Source organism: Acomys russatus, chromosome 16 (genome assembly GCF_903995435.1).
Source record: "Acomys russatus chromosome 16, mAcoRus1.1, whole genome shotgun sequence".
NCBI classification, from domain to species: domain Eukaryota; kingdom Metazoa; phylum Chordata; class Mammalia; order Rodentia; family Muridae; genus Acomys; species Acomys russatus.
The window spans coordinates 36,310,207-36,328,477 of record NC_067152.1 but is presented as its reverse complement, the minus strand read 5'-3'; the positions used below and the strand labels follow the sequence as shown (position 1 = coordinate 36,328,477).

At 45.8% G+C, this 18,271-nt stretch overlaps 1 protein-coding gene across 3 annotated transcripts in view; it reads right to left on the bottom strand.

Moving 5' to 3' along the window:
* Map2k6 (mitogen-activated protein kinase kinase 6) overlaps positions 1–18,271 on the bottom strand; it is a 121,271-nt gene that overhangs the window by 82,222 nt on the left and 20,778 nt on the right. The window lies entirely within an intron of this gene.

The window sequence follows — 18,271 nt, the reverse complement described above, 5'->3', positions numbered from 1 at the left end:
GCTACAGGCATGAGCCACCACACCAGTTTAGGGGCTTTTTGTTCAGGGGATTTTGGAGATGGTGGTTGGGTTTTTAGTGTGGTCTAGAGACAAGTGCGTATTATACCAACCGAGCTACATTCAGCCCTTGCATGGCACGTGGAACGGGTACTGTTCCCAGCAACATTCCAGTGCAAACCCATATAAAAATATCCTGCTTGCAAACTGCAGTGCTTCTTGTCCATATTTTCTAATTAATGTCAATTTGTTTTATAAATCAATTTATTTTTTTCTAAATGTTCCCTTGAGTTTGTTTTGCCTTGAGCAGAAGATCACCAGACAGGCACGCGCAGTGACAGCGTAAGGCCCCTCTCTCTGCACAGGAACATCTGCCCCCCATCCCCCCCCCAAGATTGACTTCTGTGAGTGATACTTTAATCTTTAATCGCTGGGACCTGGATGCTTGTGCCAGCCTCACACGCTGTCATACTCAGGCTTGGTGGTGGAAGCAGTGCTTCTGGATAGAAACAAACATATCAGCCATGGCATAAAAGCAATTTGGTCATTGCTGAACCAAAAAAAAAAGTTCCAATTTTGTTTCTAGAAAATAAGAGCACCTGGGAATGGGCTTCCTCAAGACCCAGCTATTCCACTCCTTGGAATATACCCAGAAGATGCTCCAGCACACAACAAGAAAATTTGCTCAACCATGTTCATAGCAGCCTTATTCATAATAGCCAGGACATGGAAACAGCCTAAGTGTCCCTCAGGAGAAGAATGGATAAAGAAACTGTGGTACATATACACTATGGAATACTACTCAGCTATTAAAAACAAGGAATTCCCGAAATTTGTGGATAAATGGATTGAGCTAGAAATTACATTATGAGTGAGTTAACCCAGAAGCAGAAAGACTCAAATGGTATATACTCACTTATATCTGCATACTAGCCCAAGGGGCATGTCCCACGAAAGCCTTCACTTACCAGGAAACTGGAACAGAGGGGAGGACATCCTATTGGGACTCTAAATGAGAGACGCATGGGAGAATAGCAAAATAAAAGGATACAGAGGGTCCTAGAAACCTACAAGTAGAACATTATGATAGGCAGATTTGGGCCCAGGGGTCCCACTCAAACTAAGGCACCAGCCAAGGACAGGCAGTAAAGTTTAAACCCCTATCCAGATCTAGCCAATGGACAGAACATTCTCCACAGTTGAGTGGAGAGTGGGGTATGGCTTTCAAACAAACTCTGGTGCCTCATATTTGACCATGTCCCCTGGAGGGGGAGACCTGGTGGCACTCAGAGGAAGGATAGCAGGATACCAAGAAGAGACTTGATACCCTATGAGCATATACAGGGGGAGGTAATCCCCCTCAGGAACAGTTGGAGGGAAGGGGAATAAGGGGAAAATGGGAGGGAGAGAAGAATGGGAGGATACAAGAGAGGGGATAACCATTGAGATGTAACAAGAATAAATTAATAAAAAAAATTTTTTTTAAAGATAAAAAAAGAAAACAAGAGCGCCTGAACACAGCCCTTAAAACTGAAAATACCCTGTTTTATTTCACAGAATTTCTTTCTTTCTTTGCTTCAACAGTTAAAGAAAGTGTTTAAAAAGTCTTTTGGTTTTCCTTAAATACCGGGGAATGACTGTCAATCTTGGCTTCACTGAGAGCCCCACCCCCATGCCCCCAGGGAGTGGGAGTTTTTTTGTTTTTGTTTTTGTTTTTGTTTGTTTGTTTTTGCAACAGGGTTTCTCTGTGTGGCCTTGGCTGTCCTGGACTCACTTTGTAGACAAGGCTGGCCTTCAACTAACATCGATCCGCCTGCCTCTGCCTCCTGCGTGATGGAAGTAAAGGCCTGTGTCACCGTGCCCTGCTGCCCCCAAGGGAGCTTTAAAACATAATGATGCCTCGGCCAGTCCCTAGAGCTCTCATTAATAGTTACACATGTGCCTGGGCATTCTGAGCTCTGAAATTTCCCCCAGGCAATTCTAATGCACAGTCAAGGTTGAGAAATGACCCAAGGTCAAAGGCAAATAGAAGAAAATGTGACTAAGAGCTACACCCAAGAGAAATAATCCTATTTATAAAGAGATAAGACAGGGGGTTAGGAAAGGGTCTTCCCAACTGCCTAACATGCCTCAAAATTATAGGAAGCCAATTACCATCAGCCAATAAGCAATTCAAATGGATAACTGTATACATAGAAATGTGCATATTGAGGCTCAGTGGTTAAACGCACTGGCTGCTCTTGCAAAGGACTCAGGTTCAATTCCCAGCACCTACAGGGAAGAGCAATCACAACAATCTGTATAACTCCAATTCCGGGTGATCCAGCATTCTCCTCTGGCCTCTGTGAACACCAGGTATGCACATGGTACAACATACATCCGTGCAGGCAAAGTGCTACATATATAAAATAATTTTTAACGTATATTCATCTTAGTATTAATTAGTATTGCTGTGATGCAACACCGTGACCAAAACAACTTGGGGTGGAAAGGGTTTATTTGGTTTCAGCATCAAAGGGAGTCAGGACAGAAACTCCAACAGCATCCTAGATGCAGGAGCTGATGCAGAGGCTGCGGAGGAATGATGTTTACTAGCTTGCTCCTTATGGCTTGTTCAGCCTTTCTTATTTATTTATTTATTTATCTTTTTTGTTTTATGTGCTTTAATGTTTTGCCCGTATGTATGTCTGTATGAGGGTGTCAGACCTTGGAGTTACAGACAGTTGTGAGCTGCCATATGGATGCTGGGAATTGAACCCCGCTCCTCTTGGAGAGAGCAGTCAGTGTTCTTAACCTCTGCGCCATCTCTCCAACCCTCAACCTGCTTTCTTAGAGAAAGAACTCAGGATACCAACCCAAGGGGGGGGGAAGCTCAAATCATATTAATCACTAAATTTAAAAAAATCTCTACAGGCTTGGCTACAGCCAGATCTTGTGTAGGATTTTCTTGAGCCTCTCTTCTCTCCAATGATTCCTCCTTGTGTCCAGTTGACATAAAACTAGCCAGCACACAACCATAGGCATTTCAGACCAGTTAAGAAAGGTAAGTTCTCAGGCAGTGGTGGCGCACGTCTTTAATCCCAGCACTCGGGAGGCAGAGGCAGGCGGATCTCTGTGGGTTCGAGGCCAGCCTGGTCTACAAGTGAGTACAGGACAGCCAAGGCTACACAGAGAAACCCTGTCTCAAAAAAAAAAAAAAAAAAGAAAAGAAAAGAAGGAAGGAAAAAAAGCCATTGGCAGAAGAAAGAGACAAGGAAGCATTGTGGCTGAGCTCCTTAACTATAAGCCTAGCCCCTGGATTTCCACCCCTGTCTGCACAACTCCCACAGGTAGCAATAGCTATCCATTTTGAAAGAACACTGTGCTTCTTACGACTTTGTTCCAGGGTTAGCCAAATGCCACTGATAGAGAGACCTAGCCCACCACTTCTCTTGCAAAGTAAAGATTTATTGCGATAAAACACTCAGATTCATTTGCAGGTCACCTGCCTGCTTTCATATTACAGCATAGGAAATGCAACCCAGACCCTGTGGCCTACAAACCCCGAAGCATTTCCTATGCAGTCGTGTAGAGAAAAGGTTTTCAGATCACTTCTCTAGTCTGAAAGGTCAAGCAATTACCGCATTGTCCTTTGAGTCCCCTCCCACTGGTCTCCATCCCAGATGTCTGCACCTTGGTCCCGGCCAAAAATCTCCTCACTCTATCAGTCCCCAAAATGGCATTCCCAGGGTCTCAAGGAATCCAGAGACATTTCAGTGGCTCTGGCTAAAGCCCATCACTCTGAAACAATGAGCTTTCAGGGACATGAACCCAGATTCCAGCTTCCCATTTACCTTCCCATATTTCCCACCTACATCTCCTTGGCATCCTTTGCTTCCCTACCCTGGAAATGCTTGTTAAATGTTCTCTCCCCGTTTACTCATTTGAGGCTGCAGACTGAACCTGGGCCTTTCTGTATGCTAAGCACTCACCCAAGGACCAAAACCGCAGCATCAGCAGTGCCTTTTAAATTTATCCTTCAGCTTCTATTTCTTGAAAAAACAAACAAACAAACAAAAAAAAACTCTGCACTATATTAACATGGAGGGAGTTCAGAGTGCCCTCCCGTACTGTACTATTTGTCTGATTTCATCTACTCCCAAGACATCTTGTAGTCCTGGCTGTCCTTCCTAGACTCGCTTTGTAGAGGAGGCTGGCCTCGAATTCACAGAGATCCACCTGCCTCAGCCTCCTGAGTGCTGGGCTTAAAGTGTGCGCCACCACATCTGGCCTCAAAGTATCATTTAATTTCGCAAAACAAGTTATCTTACTGCACTCAGTAGGGGCCTTTGAACTTTTTAAAAGTTCTTTGACGATGCCTGGGTTTAATGTGCTCTGGTCATAGTCATCTCTATCTGTCTCACTCCCACTAAACCTCTCCTCCTCCTCAATAACACCTCCTCGTAGTTTATTTCTTTTCTGAGGGGGGGGGGTGTTGTTTATTTGTAACCCACTGAGCTTAATTAGGGTTGTTGGCATAAGGATGGATGGAGAGTTATTTATGGGAGTGTGGGCAACTTGCCAAAGGCTGGACCACTGGGAGAAAAAAAATGACTTTCCTTCCCCCCCCCCCCCCCCCCCCCCCCCCGCCCAATAACTGTTAACTAATAGAAATGAAACTCCCTTGTCATGTCTCCAGACACTGCCTAATCTACCGCGGGGGCAACCCTGTACTCTCAGTGGAGAGCCACTGCCAGTCCAAACACTGACTCTGCTTTTCCCCGGTTACACCATCGCAGCCTTCCGCATTTCCACCACTGTCTCAGGGCACAGGCCCGCATCTCCATCACAGATTATAAAACTGATCCACTCTCAATCGGTCTCTGCTATGCTCCCCCATCCAAGGGTCTCACATATCCTCGAAAGTCAAATCTCCTACATCATATCTGATGTGGGGAATAATTCCCCGCAACCCTCTAACCTGACCATTCTCTCCTCTGGGTACTGAGGTTCCACTAGGAATCCTCGAGGGATTTGTCAGGACTGCACCAAACTGCTTTCTCAGCAGCTCTTCAGACTCTCCAAAACATTCTCCGCTAAACCTCCTGCTAGGTAGGAGAAATCCCTCACTGTTTTCTGAAGAGCAAGGCCCAGAACACAGAAGTAACCTTCTCAATTGCAAACATGGCTATATTGCTGCCTTACGAGCCATTCTGTGCTACCGGGAGGGGCCGTAGGGATAGCATTTCACACTACGCTGCTCACCACGCATGCCTCCTCTTTGGGGAGGAGAAGAGAAGGCCCTGAACAGAGAATCTGCGGATTGCCCTGATGTAAATATTTTCTCCGTTGTACATCCGAGCTGCCAATGGTTTAACTACCAGCTTACAAAATTACTGGCTATTTAATAACTGCCTCCCAAGAACTAGCCACGAGCCAGCACCAGCATGCCACTGGCAGCCCTCCGCTGTTATTCCCCTCACTTCAGCCAGGCCAGACAGATTCTCGCCGTTCTCCAATGCCAGCCTGATTTGAGTTGTTGGTCCCTGTTGCGTGCCTCGCTGTCTCCCATGGGCCTCCTTGCCTAGTGTGAGTCGTGCTTTGGATTTAGTTCCGATGAAACTCTCTGCATTTCAGGGTCCATCCTTTCCTTGTTCCAGGAAGGTTACATGAAGCCCTCTTCCCTCTGTGCTCACGTATGCCAAAAGCCATTTCCAGTCTTGTATTCCTGTTGCATTTCATTGAAATGCTATCATCTTGACCATAAGTACTTTGTTTCTATATTTAGCATAGACCATTTTTAATATATATATATATATATATATGTTTGAAGGGCTGGAGAGATGGCTCAGTGTGGTTAAGAGCACTGGCTGCTGTTCCCGAGGACCTGGTTTAGATTCCCAGCACACACATGGTGGCTCACAATCATCTGTAACTCCGGTCTCAGGAAAGATGACTCAGCTATTAAAATGCTTACCACTCAAGCAAGAGGACTAGAGTTCAAGTCCCAAGAACCTATGTAACCACTGAGCGGGACTGGCAGCTCACTTGTAACTCTAGTCTTGGAAGGCGGAAACGGAATCCCTGCATCAAGCTGGCTCTGTAGACTAGCCCTATTTGTAATCTCTGGGTTTGATTCAGAAACCTTGGCTCGAAGAATCCACTGGAAGAGCAATTAGAAAAGATTCCTGACATCAACCCTCAGGCCTTTTGTGTACACACAACTATATGCACCAAACACATATACGTGTTCCCACACATACTTGAACATGGATGCACACCATACACACAGCCATAACAACAACAACCAAAAAAGAAATGACAAAAAAAAGGTCTCACATCTAGAGAGATGGCCCAACAAATAAACTGCCCACTTCACAAGAGGAAAGACTGGAGTGTGAACCCCCATTGCCCACATGAGAGTGGGGGGACACAGCAGCCCACCAACAATTCCAGAACTTGGGAGTTGGAGATACCGGAATCCTGGGACCAACCAGCGAGCTAGAGTAGCTATATTGGTGAGCTGCAGGTTCAGCCAGAGACTGTGCCTCAGGGAAGTGGAGCTTGATAGAGGGAGACACTCAGCATCAACATTCTGCCTCCATCTCATGTGCACCCATATGACACATACTCACACACACACACACACACACACACAGACACAGAGAGAGAGAGAGAGAGAGAGAGAGAGAGAGAGAGAGAGAGAGAGAGAGAGAGAGAGAGAGAGAGAGAGAGTTCAGTGTCCTTGCAACACTGTTTCTTAAGACTGGCCTCACTTCCTCGCTTTTGTCATGAGATACAGAATTTTGTTTTGTTTCGTTTTGTTTGGGGGTGGGTTGGGGAGTAGTTCAAGACAGGGTTTCTCTGTTACACAGAATCCTGGCTGTCCTCAACTCACTTTGTAGACCAGGCTGGCCTTGAACTCACAGAGATCCCTCTGCCTCTGCCTCCCAGGGTGCTAGGATTACAGGCGGGTGCCACCACGCCTGGCTTGACTACAGAGTTTTTACACCTATCCAAGGGCATCCTTTATACAAATAGGCTTGAGCTCCCATGCTCTACTTTCAGAACGTTGCTGAGAGGCAAAAGACACATGATGGCTGAGGCAGAACAGAGACCTAAAGCCTCACCTCACACCAGAAGTGCCCTCACGGAGAGAGAAGCACTCAGAGAGACAAGAATAGTTTCTGCAGCCCTGGGAGAGGGCACAGGTTCACCGCTTCCTAGCCCCCCAGCCAGGCATTCCAGAAAGCAATCTTCTTAAATGCTACTGACTCTAGGTCCAGCCAGGAACTCGCCAGGCCTCAGCTTCAAACCAAATGATCACACTGGGTACCTCCTACTTGACAATTCCTGCATCTTTAAAATAAGTTCAGATACAGCATGTGCTGGTCAGAGGCACCTGGGGAGTGCTAACCAGACTCGCTTTTCATTCAAAACCAAAAACATGCCGGACGAGAAGGAACAAGAGAGGAGTGAGGAGTTAATATGGTCAAAGTGCATACTATACTTCAACAAAAATATCTTTTAAAAAAAGATTTATTTATTAATTATATACACAATGTTCTGCCTATATGCATACCCGCCCACCAGAAGAGGGCACCAGATCTCATTATAGATGGTTGTGAGCCAACATGTGACTGCTAGGAATTGAACTCATGACCTTTGGAAGAACAGCCAGTGCTCTTAACCTCTGAGCCATCTCTCCAGCCCCAACAAAAACATCTTAACGGTACCCAGTGTTGGGAGTTGAGTGAGAAATGTCCCCCATAGGTTCATGTAGTTGACCACTTGGTTCCCAGTTGGTGTACTCTTGAAGAGGTTATGGGGAGCTGTGGCCTTGCTGGAGGAAGTTCACCACTTGCAGGCAGGATTTGGGAGTTGATAGCTTTGCCCTATTCCCAGTTTATTCTATTTTCTGTTGAAAACATATGCTCCAAGCTTCCTGCTCTTGCCACGGGGCCGGCCTCTTGCTGCCATGCCTCCCTTCCTTGATGGAGAGCTCTTACAGTCTGGAGCCATGAGACGAAAATATGCTCTTTCTTCCATAAGTTGCTTTTGGTGTTTGGTCACAGCAACAGAAAAGAAAATAATACACCTTCTAGTATGTATGCCACAGGTAGGGTACCTACTGCTGTGATGAAACACCATGACCAAAGCAACTTAGGGTGAAAACGAGTTATTTCACTCACCGTTCCATTTCACTGTTCATCATCAAAAGCCATGAGGACAGGAACTCAGCAGGAATGAAACCGGGAGACAGGCGCTGATGCATGAGCCGTGGGGGGTCCTGCTTACTGCCTCTTTATCATGGCTTGCACAACTTGCTTTCTTGTAGAACCCGGGATCACCAGCCCAAGGATGGTGCCACACACAACGGGCTTCACCCTCCCGCATCAAGCGTTAATTAAGAAAATACCTTACAGCTGGATCTCATGGAGGTAACTTGTCTATTGGGGTTCCCTCGTTTCAGACAACTCTAGTTTATATCAAGTTGACATAAAGCTAGCCAGCACAATGTACAATGAATATACACTGATTTAACTTAGAATGTGCTCCCCTCCACAGAAAACCTTCATAAAGAAAAACAGCAGTGATTTCCTATGCATCATCTGCTTGCTGAATAACAACTTGTCCCTAAACACTGCTTATATATAGCTGGGCAGTGGTGGCACATGCCTTTAGTCCCAGCACCCCAGAGGCAGAAGTAGGTGGATCTCTGTGAGTTCAAGGCCAGCTTTCTCTACAGAGTGAGTTCCAGGAAGGCAAGGGCTATGCACACAAGGACCATGTAAAAACAGAAACAAACAAACAAAAAAAGACCTTGCTCATATATAAATAATAGACAATATATAATACACCACGCGTATCATGTAACATAATATTAATATTAACCCTATTTTCTGAGTTCTAATATTGGCTCTACTTGCTAATTAAAAAGCAAATATTAAGGTACATAGCCAGTAAGTATGAAGGGTAGTCTGGCTCCAAATTCCACACCCTTAGAAACCCTAACAGAAAGAGAAAAGCAGGTTTCTGTAAAACTTTGGGGCACTGCCATCAAAGGATTAATGTCCCTTTCAAATATGACATCATAGGAGCCCTGGCCCCTGCCCATCACCTTGACCTAACATGCAGGGCTGATAACAGTAACATGTACATCCTGCCAGCCCCACAAGCACCTCCAGCCTGGCAGTTGTCAAGGGAGTCTTGCTTTTAGCAACATCCGTGTGAGGAAAAGCCAGGAGCCTGGGGACAGAGATATCCAACCTAGGAAAAGAAGAACCCAGGCCTCTAGCAGTGTAAACAAGCCCTCTGTGGTACAGCATAAAGAGCCCAGATGAGGGCAAGCACCCAGAGAACACCAGGTCCTGCATGCCATCAGCTCACCCTGGAAGAAATGAGCCTCTCATTTCCTCAGGGTGGCTGCAAATGTCACTTGCAGAGGTCCAGAGTGGAGCTCCAGCTGAGACCAAAGGAAAGGAGATAGTAGGGAGGACAAAGAGTAATTAAGAGCAGGGCCAGGGTGGGCGTAGTGACACTTAGATTGGGACAAAGAGATCTGTGGAGATGCCCCAGACACCTAAGCCCAGGCTTGGAAGAGAAAGGCCTGCCCCTCATCAACCTCTAGCAGGGCCCATGGGTACTACAGACAAGCAAAATAATAAGATTTCTTGAGCCAGGAGGAGTGCTCAGTGGTTAGAGCACTTCCTGTGAGGTCTCTAGTTCAGATCCCCAGAGTCCAATAAAAAGCTGGATGAGCCCAGTATGGTGGCGCACACCTTTAATCCCAGCACTCAGGAGGCAGAGGCAGGCTGATCATTGTGAGTTCAAGGCCAGCCTGGTCTACAAAGTGAGTCCAGGGCAGCCAAGGCTACACAAAGAAACCCTGTCTCAAAAAAAAAAAAAAAGCTGGATGATCCTGCGACCCTGCCTGTAATTCCAGCCCTGGAAGAGAGAGCAAAGCTCATTAGCAAAACTAGCCATATAAGCACATTCTGGATTTGATTGCAAGACCTTGCCTCAATGGATAACATGAGGGAGCCATGGAGGTTAATTCCTAACATCCACCTCAGGCCCCCATATGCACACACAAGTGCACACACACACACACACACACAAGCATGCGTATATTCATTCACGTGCACCACACACCCATGGGAGGGGAAAAAAGGGGGGGAAATGCTATTTCTGAAATAATAAGCTGAATTACCTGACAAGAAGAGTAAATATCTTATAGAGGGACTATCATGAAAAGTGAATTACTCAAGTAAAGCCTTGGAGTTTAAAGAGCTAAATTGGAGTTTACAGACAATTCCATGGGGCTAGCTTCCTACGGACTGAGACAAGAGTCATTGCTTGACTCAAGAGGAGGGGAGGGGGACCTGGGGCTCTATAGTTGGAGACAGCAAGTTATCAGAGCTACAGTGTTGCAACACCAAGGGCAGCTTGTGAAGACTGTGCTCCTTGCCTCAGAGTCACCTGTCCTCAGTCCACTGGGCTCCAGATGCAGCCTCTCAATATGGGGTTGCAACACACTGGCCGGCCAAGTGACCTCAACCATCTGGTAATTCTTTATTTCCTGGCTTTTGACACAGGCTCTCCTTCAGCAAAACTCCTTCGCCTGGGAGCCCTGTGTAATGTGTCCCCAGCTCCCATCTGCTCTTGCGGTACTGGTATTAACAGCTTTCTCTCATAGTCCACTAACACCGGTCAGAAAGGTTCTCAGTCCCCCCCCTCACCTTCTCCCCCACCAATCCCCCACCACTGCAAACAGCCTGCTTTAATTCATCCTCTACTCGTCCCCTCCCTCTTTCAGCCCCTCCCCCTTAACTAGCCTGCCTTCCATGATAAAAATCCCCACTCCCAAAACCCACCTTTACTCCTTTCTATGTAGAAAACAAAGAGTGCTTCAGCTAAGTACATAATTCAGATTCTCAAAGGAAGATGTCACTGGGGAGCCCATCAATTGTGTTTTGAACCGCCCATCCCTGCCCCCCCCCAGCCTCCCCCCCCCCGCTCCCTGACATCCTCCCCCCCCCCCCGCCCGCCCGCTAACCACCAAATGCTGTAATTGTGGTAGAGTGGAGGATTCCTAACTGTGTTGGTGTCTGTGGGGGGGTGGGGGGGTTGGAAGGAGGAGGAAAGGAGGGTAAAATTAAAATGATGGAGAAGAGTGGTGGGCGGTCAAAGGCGACATGTCTCCACAGCACCCAGACCTTCTGCTATTTAGCTAGAAAGGTCTAGGTCTGCAAGAGAATTAATTCCTCAACCCTCTGAGCTTAGGTTTGCTCCTCTGTGAAAAGGGGAGATGACAAGGTCCTAATGGTTTTAGTCACAAAGGAGTCATGACCCAATACAGCCAAAGATACGTAACAGCTGAATGTAAACCTTACTGGAGAAACCGAGGTACAGAAAACAGCTTAGCCCCATTGCCCTGCTGCCACTGACTTAGCTATGGGAGTGAGAATCCAGCAACTCAATCTCTCCAAATTTAGCATAAGTTCAGATTTCTCGTGTGTCACTCAATTAAAAAAAAAAAAAAATGTTGACTAAAGTAAATCAAGGCTGTCTCCTTGGACTGGCACGCTCATTCTTTAAGAGAATGGTGAGGCCTGTTGCCTAATGGCTGATTGCCAATTATTGGTCTGCTTATATAAACTTGATATTCTTAAAGTGATAGATCCACCCTCCTATACCCCGCTTTCTGTTAATCACCAAAGGGATGACGGTAAATATAACACCCAAGGAGGGAGCAGCTGGCAAGGCAACATGCTCTGTACCCAAAATACCTTTGTTGCCGGGTAGAAACAAACTTTTTTCTCCCGGGCTTAAAGTCTAAACACCTTAGGTGTATAATACCTATGTAATTTCCTAGGCAATGTGACAGGGCTCTTTTAATAATGTGAAATAAATCTGAACTAAACCTGAGATCAATACACTTACGTAAGCGAAACCAATAGTATTAAGTCTTCAAAATTCAGAAGAGAAGCCTCGACCAAGTTCACTTTTTCATAAAATTTCACTCCTCCAAATAGCCATCCCCAGGAAGTAAAGTCCCCGTGTATTTGCCATCAGCACAACTGCCACACATAACAGTCTTTTAGTGTTCCTTACTGTTCAGGCTATGAGCACAGTTGATTTATTTCATAAAAGGAAAGGGGATGCTTATGGGGGAGTACTCGCGGTACAAGGAGAAAACACATAGAAAGGGAACTGAAAGACAGGGTCCTAACCTTGGGTTACCACCTGGGAGTTATGCAACTCTCAAGCAAGCTACGTTTATACCAGCATGTAACCGTTCCCCCTCTCTGTACAGCAGGAAAAAAGAAGGGGGTCGGACAAGCATTGCTTTGTTTCTTCAGTTTTGTAATTCGGAGCTAACAAGATGCATGTCAGATTTTTTTTTCTTTTTTAAACCCGTGATCTCTGAGCACTGTTCACTGATCAAGGCGCTGGTGTCCGCATTTCCATTTTCTCTTTTGCTTAGTGAGCCAGAATTAGCTCAGTGACAGCCCCAGCTTAAGGCTGAGCCAGGCCTTTTGCTTTTGAGGTCAGTAAGTAATCTAAGACTCAAAGAGATTCTCTCTCCACTGCCTGAATTCCCTGAGTCAAGTTTCCTTCCTCTATCTCAGGGAGCTGGTAAAAAAAATTTTTTTTCCCTCATGGGCAGGTACTTTGGGTTTCCCAAGAGACTCCAGTGAAAGACAGCTGGTGGTCAACACAGGAGAAACAGCTTTGTGACTGCTGGGTTGGACATGGGAGTCCCCTTCTGTGTTTGGGAAATACCTCCCCCCCCCCCCCCACATACACACTTTCTGAGGCAGACAGCCTGCCACCTCTTACACAGGCTAACATGCTGCATACACACTCTCCTGCCGTCCTGGAAGGGCAAACATAAACCAGAGTGATCACTGTAAAGTCAAAATCAGCCTCTAATGGCAAAACATCAATCGGAAGGGACAACATGGGACCCGTTTCAGCACCTGGCAAAGATGACAGCACCTCCATGTGCTGTGTGTGTGTATGTGTGTGTATGTGTATGTGTGTAAAGGGAGGGAAAGAAAGAGAGGGAGGGAAAGAGATCAGAGGACAACTTGTAGGAGTCAGTTCTCTCCTCGCACCTCGGGGGAGGGTCTTGGTAATCCAACTCATGTTGACAGGCCTGGGAGCAAGAGACTTTACCTACTGGATGGATGTTGCCAGAAGCTTTTTATAACCCTCCTTCCCTAAGTACCACTTTCTTGGTGTTGTTGAGTCACAACCGTGACTATTGCAACGTCTCTGTCCCCCGCCACTTCACAACAGTCTGTGATCTACAGGAAAACTTGGACTCTTACCTGAAGTTAAAGGTAAGACACACGATGGTCTAGGGATGCTCAGTGTCAAGACCAAGTTCACAAAACTGGTCCTTACCCATCTTCCTCCAATTAGAATCTCAGAGCCTCCCGGGACTGAGTATCCAGGCTTTGGTCAATTGCATAGTGAAGAGTGCAAAAGACTATACAAGTTTCAGGGATTAATATTCTATGCAGCAGGACACTCTATCATTGACACAGGTAGGTTGGGGTGAGCATTCAGAGGCTTCTAAACCTGGCCAAAATGGAAGAAGGAGATGGCACCTGATGTTGCCACTGTTTATGGTTTGGTGAATCCAGTTCTAAGTAAATTCAAAAGAGGAAAGACTGGAACAGGAGGGAGAAGCCACAGAATACCATGACACTTGAGCTGAGGCCAGATAAATGAACAAAATTTGAAGAAGAAAAAAGTGTCATTCTAGAAACAAGCAAAAATATAAGGAGGGTATAATGATATATTTAAGTGAAATAAAATCAGTAATTATTTAAAGAAAAGGTCTGGAGAGATGGCTCAGCAATTAAGAACACTGGCTGCTATGGCAGCGGATTGGAGTTCAGCTCCTGGCACCTACATCAGGCTGTTCACAACAGCTGGTAACTCCAGCTTCAGAGAGAACCTGATGTCCTCTTCCGGCCTCCAAGGGCACTGCATCGCACACTCCTGATGCACGTGCATATACGCAGGTGAACAGCTACACGCATAAAATAAAAATAAAGAAGCCTTCTCAAAGAAAGACACAAAACGGGTCTGCATTCTTTAAAAAAAAAAAAAGCAAGGTAGAGAGTAGAAAATAAGCTGAATGTAAGTTAGATGGTTTAGGATGGAAAAGCCCACAATGCACCTCAAAAAAAAAAAAAAAAAAAAAAAAAAAGCAAGCAGGGAAACCTCAGCAATAAGGTAGAGAAAAGCATCGTACATAACTAGACACCCAGGGCTGCAATCGCTGAGTCTTTACAGGGTCTTAAGAGTGTTCGGTAGGGCACACAGATGATCTCATTCCATCCTTGAATCGAGTCTCTGTAGCTGCTACTGTCATCATTCCCAAGTCATAGGCCAGGAAGCTGAATTGAATAAAGCTTTCAAGGTTGCACAGCTCACAAGTAGCAGAAGCATATTTAGTGTGTGTGTGTGTGTGTGTGTGTGTGTGTGTGTGTGTGTGTGTGTGTGTGTGTGTGTGTTCCTAAATACAACCATGGGTAAGGACGAGTGGACGAGACAGAGTAAGGCATCAGATGATTTAATGTCCCCAGGCTTAGAAGAACAACATCATTATGGACCAAGGTTGGGAAACTGACAACAAAGCATAACTGGGAGGAAATAGAACACATTCTGGGTTGGAGTTGTTAATTGCAAAGTGGTGGCAGAGGCAGAGGCACAAAGGTCACTCAAGGAGTAGGGCTGCCAGGATGAAAGCATCAAAGAGAGGGAGGATCTCAGGGGACAGCTCTTGAAGTCACATGATGAGCACCAGAACCCAGAGGACAGGACACAGTGAGATGCTCATGGAGGAAGCCCTGCCTTAAGAGAAAACACCTTCTGGGGGGATAGGGAGAGTCCACATTTGGGAAGTAGATGGGGGAACCCATGAAGAAGTAATATGAAAATAGTCAAGTGGATATAAAAATAAGAACATTCTATGCGCAAAATAACTAAGTGGTTGTCTAATAAGTTGGGTAGTCAGCAAATCCAAAGGAGTTGTCAATTTTTAAAAAGTCACTTCCTCTGTCCACTAAGGATGGTATTAGGGAAGATCATAGGAAGCCAGGCTTCGTCATAAAGTGACAACAGGGCCATGCCCTCTACAGCACGAGTAGAGACTATGTTGGAATTAGTAAACCAGGTGCCCCTCCAAACCATGGGGTTATCAGTTAAAACCTATGAGGGAGCCTAACCCCTGCCTCTCACCAGTAGGAGGGTTGCATCACTCTAGGTACCACCGCTCAGCAGTAAGAGGTTCGCATCAAGCTGGGTGCCATGAAACCAGGGGAAATCCATACTTAGCCCTTTATCTGGCAGTGGCAAGGATGTGTTCTCCTCTACCTGCTGTCTTAGTTTGTTTCTCTGTTCCTGTAGTAAAGCATTAACCAAAAAGCAATTTAGGAAAGAGTTTACTTCATACTAGGAAGTCAACGCAGGAAATCAGGCAAGAACCTGGAGGCAGGAACTGAAGGAGAGACTGTAGAGGAATGCTGCTTGCTGGCTCAGTCTTCAAGGATTGCTCAGCTTGCTTTCTTACCCACTCCAGGGCCACCTGCCTGGGAGTCGCACCACTCACAGTGAGCTGGACTCTTCTATATCAATCAACAGTCAAGAAAATATCCCATAGATATTCCCACAGGACAATCTGAAGGAGAAAGTTTATCAGTTGAGGCTTCCCCTTCCCCGGTAACTATAGTCTGTGTCAAGTTGAGAAAAATTAACAAGTACACACATCACAGTGACATCAGAGGAGATCTAAACTACAGCGTCCAAAGAGGAACCAGTCAGAGCTGGGGAGGTGGCTCAGTGGTTAGGAATACTTGCTATTTTCTCAGAGAACCTGAGTTCAGTTTCCAGTAACCACATAGGATGACTCACAATCTCCCATAACTCCAACTCTTGGGATCTGAAACCCCACTCTCCTACCTCCTCAGACACCCATACACCTGAACACATAAACATGATAAATAATAAATCCTTTTTTTTTTTTTTTTTTTTTTTAAGAAAAGAACCAGTTTTCTAATATACAAAATGCCCATATTTCAATCAAACTTCACTCTTGGAGCATGAAGCATACACTTTTATTTTATTTTATTTTTTTCCCTGTGAATCTTGTAGGGATGACATGTGGTAATGCATGTAAAATAAACTGAACAGAAGGTCGGACTCAGAGCCAAACTCAAGTAAGTAGCCAACATAGGAAGCAGACGTTTGGGGATTAGCGGGATGAGGCCATACAGCTGGATACCAGCTAAACCAAATCAGAATCTGTATGTTTGACTACTGATTCAGGGCTTCCTCGGGTCCTACAGCTACTGGAAGACTTAGCTTTACAAGAAAACTATCTAATTCTATGAGAAACATGTCTACCTGGAAACTCTCCCTCCATCCCTGAGTCATTGCTGCTGCTGCTGCTGCTGCTGCTGCTGCTGCTACTGATGATGATGATGATGATGATGGTGCTGATGATGATGTTGATGATGATGTTGATTGAGACAAGGTCTCCCTAGATAGCCCTAGCTGGCCGGGAACTTGCTTCATCGACCAGGCTGGCCTCTAACTCACTGAGGTCCATCTGCTTCTGCCTCTGCAACACTGGGACTAAAGATGCACACCAACATTTCTGGCTCATCCTGAGACTTAAAATGTGTTCCTTTCTTTTAGGCTATCTTTCCACTTAAATGATGAAAAGTCTCATAGATGGGCTCCTGATTTCCGTTGTTGTATTAGCTATTCTTACCTGTACTTATGAATTGCCTTTGCTGAAACTCTCTAACGCTAGGTGATTATCAGAAACATAAAAGGAAGGCATGTGGTTTATCAATGTAGTAGAAGGTTATGAAGCCTTTAAAAGGAATGAAGCATTGATTCGTGCCAGAACATATATGAACCCTGAGAGGAGCCAGATGCAGAAGGTAACATATCGTAAGATTTTCAGTGTGTTCTTCACACAGTTAGCTTCTTTGTGTTCTCTCAAAGTAAGCATCCTCTTAGAAGTAGAGAATAAAGAGACGTCTCAGTCACAGAGGTGGACACCAAGGCCTTAGGATGCTTTCAGATGAGATAGTAGCTCCAGTTAAGAGCACTTGCTCTTGCAAAGGACCTGAGTTCAATTCCCAGCACCTGCATGGTGGTTCACAACCATCCACAAAGTTCCAGCACCCTCTTCCAACTTCCATGGGCACCAAGACAGGAATATGGCACACACGGACATAGGTCACACACATGTACCCAGACATGCAGGCTAATACTCAGACACATGAAATAAATAAATCTAAAAATGGACTTTCAAAATACAGATGACTACTCAATTTGGTGTTTTGGGGGGTTGCTAAGTTTGTTGCTAAGAACTAAGCAAAGCTATGGATACCGATTTTGGAAATTTCAAGTTGAAAAACAGTGACACAAAAGTAACCTTCAATGCATTATGAAAACCGAAAGCAATCACCTTACATCTGGTTTTGCATTCCGTTATCACCCGAGTGTCCGTCTCACACTTCTGTAAGACTCTCTAGCACTTGCTCTCCCCCCCCTTCCCTGTCCAGGATAAGAGTGATTTCAAAAGGCCTGAAAGGTCTTCAGCTCTACAACACATACGCTGAGCTTCTACTTCATCAAACCTCCAGAATGGCAGGTGTTCAAGTGAGGCAACACCAGTGTGACCTCACGGAGGAAGCGCACAGCCGAGAGCCAGCAAACTCCCTGGCTCTGGGCAGGCAGAAATGTCAAGTCAGTTCACCGGCACGGGGGGGGGGGGGGGGGAGCGGGGGGAAGCGGCGTGGGAGACGTGCCCATATAAATGAAAACCCTTAGAATCAGACCTCAAGGCATGCCCTGCTGAAGAGGGTCAAGTGCAAGTGGGTGAGATGCCAGCAAAGTGTCATTAGGAGTTGAATTCTCAAACGCTGGTTAAAGAAAGCCGCATCCAATACCCAGCAGCTCACACAAACTCTCTTCCCTTAAAGGTTGGTATCCGTCTCGATCTCTTGATAAACCCTAGCCCTGGACTTGTCAACAGAAAGCTCCCCAAAGCCACTTTGGTTCTCTGCTCCGTACTGAACTCAGAATATTAGCAAGACTCTGCTGCTAAGGGATGGAGATGAACAGTTGAGTCCAAACTACTAAATGATGCTAAGCTGCTGAAGGGTGCCCCGCCAGTCACACTGCCCTGCAATGAATCTCTCCCTTGGTCCACACCTCCTCTCTTATCTCTGATTCCTTTGCCTGGTGATCCCTC